Source organism: Rhinatrema bivittatum, chromosome 4 (assembly GCF_901001135.1).
Source record: "Rhinatrema bivittatum chromosome 4, aRhiBiv1.1, whole genome shotgun sequence".
Taxonomy (NCBI): Eukaryota; Metazoa; Chordata; class Amphibia; order Gymnophiona; family Rhinatrematidae; genus Rhinatrema; species Rhinatrema bivittatum.
In genome coordinates, this window is record NC_042618.1 from 85866485 (window position 1) to 85882605 (window position 16121).

The following is a 16121-nucleotide window of genomic DNA, read 5'->3' on the forward strand; positions in this document are numbered from 1 at the left end:
CAGCGGGCTCCTCTGCACATACCCTCCACTTCCACTCATCTCGAAGACTCTCGTGAAGTTACAAAGGGACAAGGGCTTAATGATTCTGATAGCCCCTCACTGGCCACGCCAAGTCTGGTTCACAATCCTCCAGGACCTATCAGTGCGCAGACGCATCCCTCTAGGGCAGGATCCGCTTCTGATAACTCAGAACGACGGGTGCCTTCATCACCCCAACCTCCAGGCCCTATCTCTGACAAGCCTGGATGTTGAAAGGTTAATAGTCCAACCCCTTAACCTTTCAGAGTTGGTATCCCGAGTCCTCGTAGCTTCATGGAAGCCTTCCACGAGACACTCTTATCATTCTAAGTGGAAAAGGTTTACGGTCTGGTACACGTCCATGTCCATAGACCCCTTCACTTGTTCCACTGTGAAGTTTCTGGACTATCCCTGGCATCTGTCAGAATCAGGCCTGAAAACTTCCTCTTTAAGAGTGCATGTTAGTGCGGTAGCCACTTTCCACAATGGCGTGGGAGATGTCTCTATTTCGACACAACCCTTAGTCACAAGCTTCATGAGAGGCTTGCTCCACCTGAAACCTCAACTGCACCCTCCAGCCCTCGCTTGGGACCTTTACGTGATCTTAGGACAGCTCATGAAACCTCCATTTGAGCCTCTCCATTCCTGCGATCTCCGCTATCTCACCTGGAAAGTAATTTTTCTTCTCGCTATAACATCCGCTCGCAGAGTTAGTGAGTTACAGGCGTTAGTCACCTACCCGCCTTACACTAAAATTCTACATGACAGAGTGGTCCTCCGTACACACCTTAAGATTTTACCAAAGATGGTGTCGGAATTTCATCTTAATCAATCCATCATCTTACCTACTTTCTTTCCAAGGCCACATTCAAATCCAGGAGAAAAGGCTCTACATTCCCTGGACTGCAAACGTGCCCTAGCCTCTTATCTGGAGCGCACATCAGCCCACAGGAAGTCTACTCAATTATTTGTTTCTTTTGATAACATCAATTTGGGAAATCCAGTGGGAAAACAGACTCTTTCCTTCTGGTTGGCGGACTGTATCTCCTTCTGCTACCAGCAAGCAGGCATTCTGCTACAAGACCATGTAAAAGCTCCCTCTATCAGGGCCATGGCAACCTCAGTGGCACACCTCCGTTTGGTCCAATGTCACACTGGAGCAAATGTTGCACTCAACACGTGAAATGTACACACGACAAGTGCAAATAAATTCTTATTGGTCAAGATTCATAAAGTGTGTTTTGTTTATTCTCAATTCGGCAACTCCACTTAGTTCAACACAGTGTTGTACAGCAAATCCCCCAACACGGACCCCGTGTTCCACCAGTCTGGCTGCTTCGGGAGGGATGGCAATTTTTAACAACAAACAATCTGTAACCAAAGGGGAAGTGTATAATGACCAAAATACAGAAAACTGGGATCGAGGCAACAGTTGAAAACCAAATTTATTAACATACAGAACATACCTGTGTCATAGACTGTAACGAACTTGTATGGGAGCGCTCTGAATGGACTTTAAAGAAGGAGTTTTAATCCCTGCCGACCATTTTGGCGCAAATGCGTGCACCAATAGCAGGAGCGGACACACTAATCAATCACCACTCATACAGGTTCAATGACGTAAATAAGCTGTCAAATGAAGTAACTCCACTCAAGTTCCGCATTCAAACCCTTTGGGGAAACGGTGTCCAAAATATGAATCAATTTCTGCTCCTTCCTAATGAGAATTGCAGAGAAATCCCCCTCTCTCACGGGAGGAGTGACGACATCAATAACAAAGAACTTTAGGTCTGACACTGTGTGAGACGGTTGTGTCCAATGGAGAACCAATGGGGCATTTTCTTTGCCCGTTTTAATGTTAGATCTATGTTCTATAAGAACATAAGAACATGCCATACTGGGTCAGACCAAGGGTCCATCAAGCCCAGCATCCTGTTTTCAACAGTGGCCAATCCAGGCCATAAGAACCTGACAAGTACCCAAAAACTAAGTCTATTCCATGTTACCATTGCTAATGGCAGTGGCTATTCTCTAAGTGAACTTAATAGCAGGTAATGGACTTCTCCTCCAAGAATTTATCCAATCCTTTTTTAAACACAGCTATACTAACTGCACTAACCACATCCTCTGGCAACAAATTCCAGAGTTTAATTGTGCGTTGAGTAAAAAAGAGCTTTCTCCGATTAGTTTTAAATGTGCCACATGCTAACTTCATGGAGTGCCCCCTAGTCTTTCTACTATCCGAAAGAGTAAATAACTGATTCACATCTACCCGTTCTAGACCTCTCATGATTTTAAACACCTCTATCGTATCCCCCCCTCAGCCGTCTCTTCTCCAAGCTGAAAAGTCCTAACCTCTTTAGTCTTTCCTCATAGGGGAGCTGTTCCATTCACCTTATCATTTTGGTAGCCCTTCTCTGTACCTTCTCCATCGCAATTATATCTTTTTTGAGATGCGGCGCCCAGAATTGTACACAGTATTCAAGGTGCGTTCTCACCATGGAGCGATATAGAGGCATTATGACATTTTCTGTTTTATTCACCATTCCCTTTCTAATAATTCCCAACATTCTGTTTGCTTTTTTTGACTGCTGCAGCACACTGAACCAACGATTTCAATGTGTTATCCACTATGACGCCTAGATCTCTTTCTTGGGTTGTAGCACCTAATATGGAACCTAACATTGTGTAATTATAGCATGGGTTATTTTTCCCTATATGCATCACCTTGCACTTATCGACATTAAATTTCATCTGCCATTTGGATGCCCAATTTTCCAGTCTCACAAGATCTTCATGCAATTTATCACAATCTGCTTGTGATTTAACTACTCTGAACAATTTTGTATCATCTGCAAATTTGATTTCCTCACTCGTCGTATTTCTTTCCAGATCATTTATAAATATATTGAAAAGTAAGGGTCCCAATACAGATCCCTGAGGCACTCCACTGTCCACTCCCTTCCACTGAGAAAATTGTCCATTTAATCCTACTCTCTGTTTCCTGTCTTTTAGCCAGTTTGCAATCCACGAAAGGACATCACCACCTATCCCATGACTTTTTACTTTTCCTAGAAGCCTCTCATGAGGAACTTTGTCAAACGCCTTCTGAAAATCCAAGTATACTACATCTACCGGTTCACCTTTATCCACATGTTTATTAACTCCTTCAAAAAAGTGGAGCAGATTTGTGAGGCAAGACTTGCCTTGGGTAAAGCCATGCTGACTTTGTTCCATTAAACCATGTCTTTCTATATGTTCTGTGATTTTGATGTTTAGAACTCTTTCCACTATTTTTCCTGGCACTGAAGTCAGTCTAATCGGTCTGTAGTTTCCTGGATCGCCCCTGGAACCCTTTTTAAATATTGGGGTTACATTAGCTATCCTTCATTCTTCAGGTATAATGGATAATTTTAATGATAGGTTACAAATTTTTACTAATAGGTCTGAAATTTCATTTTTTAATTCCTTCAGAACTCTGGGGTGTATACCATCTGGTCCAGGTGATTTACTACTCTTCAGTTTGTCAATCAGGTCTACCACATCTTCTAGGTTCATCGTGATTTGATTCAGTCCTTCTGAATCATTGCCCATGAAAACCTTCTCCAGTACGGGTACCTCCCCAACATCTTCTTCAGTAAACACCAAAGCAAAGAAATCATTTAATCTTTCCACGATGGCCTTATCTTCTCTAAGTGCCTCTTTAAACCCCTCGATCATCTAACGGTCCAACTGACTCCCTCACAGGCTTTCTGCTTCGGATATATTTTAAAAAGTTTTTACTATGAGTTTTTGCCTCTATGGTCAACTTCTTTTCAAATTCTCTCTTAGCCTGTCTTATCAATGTCTTACATTTAACTTGCCAACGTTTATGTATTATCCTATTTTCTTCTATTGGATCCTTCTTCCAATTTTTGAATGAAGATCTTTTGGCTAAAATAGCTTCTTTCACCTCCCCTTTTAACCATGCCGGTAATCGTTTTGCCTTCTTTCCACCTTTCTTAATATGTGGAATACATCTGGATTGTGCTTCTAGAATGGTATTTTTTAACAATGACCATGCCTCTTGGACATTTTCTACTTTTGTAGCTGCTCCTTTCAGTTTTTTTCTAACAATTTTTCTCATTTTATTAAAGTTTCCCTTTTGAAAGTTTAGCACGAGAGCTGTGGATTTGCATACTGTTCCTCTTCCAGTCATTAATTCAAATTTGATGATATTATGATCACTATTGCCAAGCGTCCCCACCACCGTTACCTCTCTCACCAAGTCCTCTGCTCCACTGAGAATTAGATCTAAAATTGCTCCCTCTCTTGTCGGTTCCTGAACCAATTGCTCCATAAAGCTATCATTTATTCCATCCAGGAACGTTATCTCTCTAGCATGTCCCGATGATACATTTACCCAGTCAATATTGGGGTAATTGAAGTCTCCCATTATTACTGCACTACCAATTTGGTTAGCTTCCCTAATTTCTCCTAGCATTTAACTGTCCGTCTCACCATCTTGACCAGGTGGACGGTAGTATACTCCTATCACTATAGTCTTCCTCAACACACAAGGGATTTCTACCCATAAAGATTCAATTTTGCATTTAGTCTCATGCAGGATGTTTATACTGTTGGATTCTAAGCCATCCCAGACATAAAGCGCCGCACGCCTCCCGGGTGCTCCTCACTGTCATTGCGATATAATTTGTACCCCGGTATAGCACTGTCCCATTGGTTATCCTCCTTCCACCATGTCTCTGAGATACCAATTAAGTCTGTCATCATTCATTGTTATACATTCTAATTCTCCCATCTTACTTCTTAGACTTCTGGCATTAGCATACAAACATTTCAAAGTTTGTTTTTTGTCTTAATTTTGCGTGACGTCTTACCGACGTAAAGTTTATGGCACGGGCAGCTGATTATATATACTACCCCTGAAGAGTCACAGTCAGATTCCCCATATAGTACACATGTTTTCTTGATGACAGGGTGTGTAATCTCTGTAATAGTGTAGGTTTGCTCACATACCGAGCAGTGACCACATGGTTTGTGGATGCCACTGCTGGGCAAGGTATTGGTATTTGAATAAGTGGAATGTACTAAAATGTCAAGAACATTTTTCCTCCTCTTCCCTTGGCTTTCAAACGAGCCCTACATGTGATTAGGGATTTACTTTTTTTACAGCAAGACCGTAGCACTGTCCCTACTGTAAATTGTATTTTGCCATTTTCGACACTCAGTAATACTATCTTGAACATCATTCGCAAACATTGGGCCGCCCTGGTGCTTGAAGAACATTGTCATAGAGCTCTCAGATTCACATTTTAGTACATTCCACTTATTCAAATACCAATACCTTGCCCAGAGTTTACTCACTCGGTCACCAAGAAAACTTATGTACTATATGGGGAATCTGACTGTGACTCTTCAGGGGTAGTATATGTAATCAGCTGCCGGTGCCATAAACTTTACGTCGGTAAGACGTCACGCAAAATTAAGACTCGTATTATAGAACATAGGTCTAACATTAAAACGGGCAAAGAAAATGCCCCATTGGTTCTCCATTGGACACAACCATCTCACACAGTGTCAGACCTAAAGTTCTTTGTTATTGATGTCGTCACTCCTCCCGTGAGAGGGTGTGGGGGGGATTTCTCTGCAATTCTCATTAGGAAGGAGCAGAAATTGATTCATATTTTGGACACCGTTTCCCCAAAGAGTTTGAATGTGGAACTCGAGTGGAGTTACTTCATTTGACAGCTTATTTACGTCATTGAACCTGTATGAGTGGTGATTGGTTAGTGTGTCTGCTCCTGCTATTGGTGCACGCATTTGTGCCAAAATGGTCGGCAGGGATTAAAACTCCTATATTAAAGTCCATTCAGAGCGCTCCCATACAAGTTCGTTACAGTCTATGACACAGGTATGTTCTGTATGTTAGTAAAGTTGGTTTTCAACTGTTGCCTCGATCCCAGTTTTCTGTATTTTGGTCATTATACACTTCCCCTTTTGTTACAGATTGTTTGTTGTAAAAAATTGCCATCCCTCCCGAAGCAGCCAGACTGGCGAAACACGGGGTCCGTGTTGGGGGATTTTCTGTACAACACTGTGTTCAACTAAGTGGAGTTGCCGACTTGAGAATAAGCAAAACACACTTTATGAATCTTGACCAATAAGAATTTATTTGCACTTGTCGTGTGTACACACCTCCGTTTGGTGCCACTTATTGAAATTTGTAAGGCTGCGACCTGAAGCTCTCTCCATACCTTTGTAGCCCATTATTGCTTGGATAAGGCTGGCAGGCAAGATTCCATTTTTGGCCAGTCTATCCTACGAAACTTATTCTCAGCTTAACTACCCAACATGTGTGAGAGAGAGAGAGAATAAGACAGCATGCCTGGGTATGTATGCCCGCGACCCATTCAGGGTTTTCAGGATGCCCTCCTACTCAAATCCACACTTGTTGCACGTCTTTGGGTGCATTTCGTACATTGCTCGGGTATCCTCAGCTTGCTACTCACCCATATGTGAGGACTACCATCCTGCTTGACCTGTGAGAAAGCAGAGTTGCTTACCTGTAATAGGTGTTCTCACAGGACAGCAGGATGGTAGTCCTCATGAAACCCACCCGCCACCCCGCAGAGTTGGGTTCGCTTGCAATTTGTTATTTTATTTTTTCGCACGTACTTCTTGCTATACACGAGACTGAAGGGGGACCCCTGCTGGATGCAGGGTTTGTGCCATGCTGGGCATGCCCAGTAGGTGCCAGTCAAAGTTCTAGAAACTTTGACAAAAATCTTCTGTGACTGGGCTCCATCCTGATGATGTCACCCATATGTGAGGACTAACATCCTGCTGTCCTGTGAGAACACCTATTACAGGTAAGCAACTCTGCTCTCTCTCTCTCTCACTCACTCACTCACTCACACACACACACACACACACACACACACACACTCACTCAGACATGCTGTCTCAATCTTTCACTCTCACATACACACCCAAGCATTATGTCTCATTCTCTCTCACTCACAAACACATACAGGCATGCTGTCCTATTCTCTTTCTCTACCCATACACACCCAGGCTTGCAGTCTCATTCTCTATCCTTCTCAAACATACACACCCAGGCATGCTGTCTTATTCTTTCTCTCTCTCTCTCCCTCACACACACACACACACACACACACACACACACACACACACACAGTCTCATTGTCTCTCTCTCTCACATACATACCCAGGCATGCTGTCTCATTCTTGCTGTTTCTCTCTTACACATATACAAACCAATGCATTCTGTCTCATTTTATCTCTCCACACATACACACATAGGCATGCTGTCTCATTCTTTCTCTCTTACGCACACACACATATACACACAGGCATGCTGTCTTATTCTCTCTCTCTCACACACACACATATACACACACAGGCATGCCATCTCATTTTTTCTTTCTCTCTCACACACACACATATACACACACAGGCAGCTGTCACATTCTTTCTTTCTCTCTCTCACACACACATATACTCACACAGGCATGCTGTCACATTCTTTCTTTCTCTCACACACACATATATTCACACAGGCATGCTGTCTCATTCTTTCTTTCTCTCTCTCACACACACATATACACACACAGGCATGCTGTCTCATTCTTTCTTTCCCTCTCTCACACACACACATACACACACAGGCATGCTGTCTCATTCTTTCTCTCTTATACACACATACTGGCTTGCTTTCTTATTCTCTCTCTCTCTCACACACAGGCATGCTGTCTTATTCTCTCTCTCACACACACATACACACACAGGCATGCTGTCTCATTCTTTCTGTCTCTCTCTTACACACACATATACACACGCAGGCATGCTGTCTCATTCTTTCTCTCTTATACACACATACTGGCTTGCTTTCTTATTCTCTCTCTCTCTCACACACAGGCATGCTGTCTTATTCTCTCTCACACACACACATATACACACACAGGCATGCTGTCTCATTCTTTCTTTCCCTCACTCACACACACACATACACACACAGGCATGCTGTCTCATTCTTTCTCTCTTATACACACATACTGGCTTGCTTTCTTATTCTCTCTCTCTCTCACACACAGGCATGCTGTCTTATTCTCTCTCTCTCACACACACATATACACACACAGGCATGCTGTCTCATTCTTTCTTTCCCTCTCTCACACACACACATACACACACAGGCATGCTGTCTCATTCTTTCTCTCTTATACACACATTCTGGCTTGCTTTCTTATTCTCTCTCTCTCTCACACACAGGCATGCTGTCTCATTCTTTCTCTCTTACACACACACATACTGGCATGCTGTCTTACTCTCTCTACACGTACACACCCAGGCACGCTGTTTCCTTCTCTCTCTCTCACATACACACCCAGGCATGCTGTCTCATTCTCTCTCTCTCACCCATACACACCCAGGCATGATGTCTCATTCTCTCTCTCTCTTTCTCTCTCTCTCACACACACATACAGGCATGCTGTCTTATTCTCTGTCTCTACCCATACACACCCAGGCATGCTGTCTCATTCTCTCTACCCATACACACCCAGGAATGCTATCTCGTTTTCTCTCTCTCTCTCTCTCTCTCCCTTTCTCTCAAACACACATATACACACCCAGGCATGCTGTCTTATTCTCTATCCTTCTCAAACATACACACCTAGGCATACTGTCTTATTCTCTCTCTCTCTCTCTCTCTCACACACACACACCCAGACATGCTGTCTCATTCTTTCTGTCTCTCTCTTACACATATACAAACCAATGCATTCTGTCTCATTCTATCTCTCCACACATACACACACAGGCATGCTGTCTTATTCTCTCTCTCTCTCACACACACACACTAGGGGGCACTCCATGAAGTTAGCATGGGGCACATTTAAAACTAATCGGAGAAAGTTCTTTTTTACTCAACGCACAATTAAACTCTGGAATTTGTTGCCAGCGAATGTGGTTAGTGCAGTTAGTATAGCTGTGTTTAAAAAAGGATTGGATAAGTTCTTGGAGGAGAAGTCCATTACCTGCTATTAAGTTCACTTAGAGAATAGCCACTGCCATTAGCAATGGTAACATGGAATAGACTTAGTTTTTGGGTACTTGCCAGGTTCTTATGGCCTGGATTGGCCACTGTTGGAAACAGGATGCTGGGCTTGATGGACCCTTGGTCTGACCCTGTATGGCATTTTCTTATGTTCTTACACACACATATACAAACAGGCATGCTGTCTTATTCTCTCTCTCTCACTCACACACATATACACACACAGGCATGCCATCTCATTCTTTCTTTCTCATACACACACAGGCAGCTGTCACATTCTTTCTTTCTCTCTCTCACACACACATATACTCACACAGGCATGCTGTCACATTCTTTCTTTCTCTCTCTCACACACACATATACTCACACAGGCATGCTGTCTCATTCTTTCTTTCTCTCTCTCACACACACATATACACACACAGGCATGCTGTCTCATTCTTTCTTTCTCTCTCTCACACACATACACACACAGGCATGCTGTCTCATTCTTTCTCTCTTATACACACATACTGGCTTGCTGTCTTATTCTCTCTCTCTCTCACACATAGGCATGCTGTCTTATTCTCTCTCTCTCACACACACATATACACACACAGGCATGCTGCCTCATTCTTTCTTTCCCTCTCTCACACACACACAGGCATGCTGTCTCATTCTTTCTCTCTTATACATACATACTGGCTTGCTGTCTTATTCTCTCTCTCTCTCACACACAGGCATGCTGTCTTATTCTCTCTCACACACACACACATATACACACACAGGCATGCTGTCTCATTCTTTCTGTCTCTCTCTTACACACACATATACACACACAGGTATGCTGTCTCATTCTTTCTGTCTCTCTCTTACACACACATATACACACACAGGCATGCTGTCTCATTCTTTCTGTCTCTCTCTTACACACACATATACACACGCAGGCATGCTGTCTCATTCTTTCTCTCTTACACACACACATACTGGCATGCTGTCTTACTCTCTCTACACGTATACACCCAGGCACGCTGTTTCCTTCTCTCTCTCTCTCACATACACACCCAGGCATGCTGTCTCATTCTCTCTCTCTCACCCATACACACCCAGGCATGATGTCTCATTCTCTCTCTCTCTCTCTCACACACACATACAGGCATGCTGTCTTATTCTCTGTCTCTACCCATACACACCCAGGCATGCTGTCTCATTCTCTCTCTCTCTACCCATACACACCCAGGAATGCTGTCTCATTTTCTCTCTCTCTCTCCCTTTCTCTCAAACACACATATACACACCTAGGCATGCTGTCTTATTCTCTCTCTCTCTCACATACACACCCAGACATGCTGTCTCATTCTTTCTGTCTCTCTCTTACACATGTACAAACCAATGCATTCTGTCTCATTCTATCTCTCCACACATACACACAGGCATGCTGTCTCATTCTTTCTTTCCCTCTCTCACACACACACATACACACACAGGCATGCTTTCTTATTCTTTCTCTCTTAAACCAATGCATTCTGTCTCATTCTATCTCTCCACACATACACACAGGCATGCTGTCTTATTCTCTTTCTCTCTCACACACACATATACACACACAGGCATGCTGTCTCATTCTTTCTTTTCCTCTCTCACACACACACATACACACACAGGCATGCTTTCTTATTCTTTCTCTCTTAAACACACACATACAGGCATGCTGTCTTACACTCTCTACACGTACACACCCAGGCAAGCTGTCTCATTCTCTCTCCCTCTCTCACACACACACGCACCCAGGAATTCTCTTTCCTCTTCTCTCTCTCTCTCTCACATACACACCCAGGCATGTTGTCTCATTCTCTCTCCCTCTCACACACACACACACACACGCACCCAGGAATTCTCTTTCCTCTTCTCTCTCTCTCTCTCACATACACACCCAGGCATGTTGTCTCATTCTCTCTCCCTCTCACACACATATACACACCCAGGCATGCTGTCTTATTCTCTCTCTCTCACCCACACACAGGTATTTTCTCTCTCTCACACACACACACCCAGGCATGCTGCCTCCTTCTCTCTCTCTCATACACATCCACACCCAGGCATGCTGTCTTATTCTGTCTCTCTCTCTCACACACATGCACACCCAGGCATGCTGTCTTATTCTCTCTCTCTCTTTTTTACCCACACACAGGCATTCTCTCTCTCTCTCACACACACACAAACAAACACACAGGGCTGCTGTCTTGCTCTTTCTTTCTCTCACTTTCATGGCATGCTGTCTCTCTGTCTCACACACTAGCATTCTGTCTCCCTCTCATACACAACAGACACACACACAAACATTCTTTTTTTTCTCTCTCATACGCACACAGACATACACACATGCATTCAGTCTTGCTCTCTATTTCTCAGATACACAGGCACGCTATCTAGCTTTCTCTCACACACAGGCATTCTGTCTATTTCTCTGTATCTTATACACACACACATATTCAAAAATAGACACACACAAACAGGCATTCTGTCTCTTTGTCTCTCATAGATACACACGCATTCAGTCTGACTCTCTCATACACACACAGGTTTGCTGTCTAGTTTATCTCTCTTTCTCTCACACACACAGGCATTCTGTCTGTTTCTCTCTTTCATACACACACATACACAAAAATGCCCAGATGCACGCACAAGCATTCTGTCTCACACACACAAACACACAGGCATTCTGTCTCTCTTTCTCTCTTATACACATACATACACATAGGCATTCTGTTTCTCTCAAATATACACAGGCATGCTTTCTCTCTCATACACACACACACATGCACACACAGGTATTCTGTCTGTCTCTCTTACACCACGAGCACACACATACAGGCATGCTTTCTCTCTCTCAAACACTTAGGCATGCTGTCTCACTCTCACACATGGGCAGGCTGTCTTGCTCTCGAATTCAAACACACACACACAAGCATTCTGTCTGTCTCTCTCTCATACATACACGCACACACAGTCTCGCTGTCTTGCCCTCAAACACACAGACCCGTACAAAGCATACAGTCTTGTTCTCTCTCATACATTCACAGGCATTCAGTTTTGCTGGCTCTCACACACAAACACAGACATTCTGTTTGTCTGTTTCATATACGCACACCAAGACACAGGCATTCTGTCATTCTCACTCTCATGTACACACGCTTTCTTTCGCACTCATGTACACGCTCACATACACACATTCTGTCTGTCTCTCATAGACACAGGTATTCTGGCTTTCACATATGCATAAACAGAGACATGCATTCAATCTTGCTCTCTCTCACACACACACATACACACACACACGCATTCTGTCTTGCTCCCTTTCTCTGATTCATACACACAGACATGCTGTTTCTCTCTCTCACTCTCTCTCACACTCACTCACACACACGCATGCTGTCCCTCTAGGGCTTCTCTCACTTCTTCCTCTTTTTCGGTGTCAGCACAATGAGAACTGTTGGTGGCCGGCAGTGGCTTTTCTCATCTCTTCTTTTCTTTGGCCTCCAGTGGGATGAGTTACCCCAGCAGCACCTCTGGCGCCTTAATATTTTTCTCTTTGATGGCACAGAACAGCAGGACTCAGTGGCAGGAGCCCATTTGGCTGCTCCTCCTGGTCTGCCAGCCTTGCGAATGTATTGAAAATTTGCGGTGCTGCTACTTTGATCTCAATCAATGTGAGCTTAACATAGAGGACTTATCAGCCCAGCAAATACTGAATACATTTGCAAGGCCGGCACAGCAGCAGGAGTGGCTGAATGGGCTCCCTCTTCTTCCTCTCCCCTGGATTCAGCTTGTGCGTGTGCTATGGAGCAGAATGCATGGAAGCATAAAGAACTGAACGAAATTACTGTGAACCTGGAAGATGCAGTAGGTCAGATTGACAAACTGTAAAGAGTAGCAAATCACCTGGACCGGATGGTATGCACCCCAGGGTTCTGAAGAAACTAAAAAATGAAATTGTAGATCTATTAGTTAAAATTTGTAACCTATCATTAAAGTCATCCATTGTACCTGAAGACTAGAGGGTGGCTAATGTAACCCCAATATTTAAAAAGGGCTCCAGGGGCGATCCGGGAAACAATAGACCAGTGAGCCTGACTTCAGTGCTGGGAAAAATAGTGGAAACTATTCTCAAGATCAAAATCGTAGAGCATATAGAAAGACATGGTTTAATGGAACACAGTCAACATGGATTTACCCAAGGGAAGTCTTGCCTAACAAATCTGCTTCACTTTATTTGAAGAGGTTAATAAACATGTGGATAAAGGTGAACCGGTAGATGTAGTGTATTTGGATTTTCAGAAGGCATTTGACAAAGTTCTTCATGAGAGGCTTCTAAGAAAACTAAAAAGTCATGGGATAGGTGGCGATGTCCTTTTGTGGATTACAAACTGGTTAAAAGACAGGAAACAGAGAGTGGATTAAATGGACAATTTTCTCAGTGGAAAAGGGTAAACAGTGGAGTGCCTCAGGGATCTGTACTTGGACCGGTATTTTTCAATATATTTATAAATGATCTGGAAAGGAATACGATGAGTGAGGTAATAAAATTTGCAGATGTTACAAAATTGTTCAGAGTAGTTAAATCACAAGCAGATTGTGATACATTACAGGAGGACCTTGTGAGACTGGAAGATTGGGCATCCAAATGGCAGATGAAATTTAATGTGGACAAGTGCAAGGTGACAGTCCAAGAAAACAAACCGGTAGCCAATCCAAGATGGCTGATAGCAACAAACACAAGGAGTTGAATCGGTAAAAAAGGACTTTATTGAATCTTGCCCGACTCTGGCCGAGTTTCGCTCAACGAGCTGCCTCAGGGGCTTAGGAGCCACTTGAATTGGCACAGATTAACATGAATCTCTCATTTGTCACAGAGAAACATTCATCAGCAAAAAATAACTATTGGACTTGTTTTGAATCAGCCACTTTTTTTTCAACCACTTTTAACAGCGACTCGCTACTCGCTGCTCAACCACAAAATGGTACAAAGATCTTTTTGCTGATGAATGTTTCTCTAACTGTGACAAATGAGAGATTCATGTTAATCTGTGCCAATTCAAGTGGCTCCTAAGCCCCTGAGGCAGCTCGTTGAGCGAAACTCGGCCAGAGTCGGGCAAGATTCAATAAAGTCCTTTTTTACCGATTCAGCTCCTTGTGTTTGTTGCAAGTGCAAAGTGATCCATACAGGGAAAAATAACCCTTGCTGTAGTTACACGATGTTAGGTTCCATATTAGGAGCTACCACCCAGGAAGAAGATCTAGGCGTCATAGTGGATAATACTTTAAAAACATCGGCTCAGTATGCTGCAGCAGTCAAAAAAGCAAACAATGTTAGGAATTATTAGAAAGGGAATGGTTAATAGAACGGAAAATGTCATAATGCCTCTGTATCGCTCCATGGTGAGACCGCACCTTGAATACTGTGTACAATTCTGGTCACCGCATCTCAAAAAAGATATAATTGCAATGGAGAAGGTACAGAGAAGGGCTATCAAAATGATAAGGGGAATGGAACAGCTCCCCTATGAGGAAAGACTGAAGAGGTTAGGACTTTTCAGCTTGGAGAAGAGACGGCTGAGGGGGGATATGATAGAGGTGTTTAAAATCATGAGAGGTCTAGAACGGATAAATATGAATCGGTTATTTACACTTTCATAAAAGAGAAGGTATAGGGGGGCACTCCATGAAGTTAGCATGTGGCACATTTAAAACTAATCAGAGAAAGTTCTTTTTCACTCAACGCACAATTAAACTCTGATATTTGTTGCCAGGGGATGTGGTTAGTGTAGTTGGGTTTAAAAAAGGATTGGATAAGTTCTTGGAGGAGAAGTCCATTACCTGCTATTAATCAAGATGACCTATAAAATAGCCACTGCTATTACTAGCATCAGTAGCATGGGATAGACTTAGTTTTCGGGTAATTGCCAGATTCTTGTGGCCTGGTTTGGCCTCTGTTGGAAACAGGATGCTGGGCTTGATGGACTTGGTCTGACCCAGTATGGCAATTTCTTATGTTTTTAAGTATGATACCTGCAGTAATACTGTGTGGGACAGGGTTAGGATACTCAATGTAATAGTGTATAGGACAGGAGGGATGATACCTGCAGTATTGCTGTGTGGGACAGGGTTAGGATAATCAATGTAATAGTGTATAGGACAGGAGGGATGATACCTGCAGTATTGCTGTGGGACAGGGTTAGGATACTCAATGTAATAGTGTATAGGACAGAAGGATGATACCTGCAGTAGTGCTGTGTGGGACAGGGTTAGGATACTCAATGTAATAGTGTATAGGACAGAAGGATGATACCTGCAGTAATGCTGTGTGGGATAGGGATAAGATACTCAATGTGATAGTGTATAGGACAGAAGGATGATATCTGCAGTAATGCTGTGCGGGACAGGACTAGGATACTCAATTATGTATAGGACAGAAGGATGATACCTGCAGTATTGCTGTGTGGGACAGGGTTAGGATAATCAATGTAATAGTGTATAGGACAGGAGGGATGATACCTGCAGTATTGCTGTGGGACAGGGTTAGGATACTCAATGTAATAGTGTATAGGACAGAAGGATGATACCTGCAGTAATGCTGTGTGGGACAGGGTTAGGATAATCAATGTAATAGTGTATAGGACAGGAGGATGATACCTGCAGTAATGCTGTGGGACAGGGTTAGGATAATCAATGTAATAGTGTATAGGACATTAGGATAATACCTGCAGTATTGCTGTGTGGGACAGGGTTAGGATAATCAATGTAATAGTGTATAGGACAGAAGGATGATACCTGCAGTAATGCTGTGGGACAGGGTTAGGATACTCAATGTAATAGTGTATAGGACAGAAGGATAATACCCGCAGTAATGCTGTGTGGGACAGGGTTAGGATACTCAATGTAATAGTGTATAGGACAGAAGGATGATACCTGCAGTAATGCTGTGTGGGACAGGGTTAGGATAATCAATGTAATAGTGTATAGGACAGAAGGATGATAC

General features: G+C 43.1%; 1 protein-coding gene across 1 annotated transcript in view; it reads right to left on the reverse strand.

The window, feature by feature from the left end:
* Positions 1-16121, reverse strand: part of LOC115089350 (visual system homeobox 2-like) — a 131791-nt gene that overhangs the window by 21308 nt on the left and 94362 nt on the right. The gene's annotated exons all lie outside the window — the stretch shown is intronic.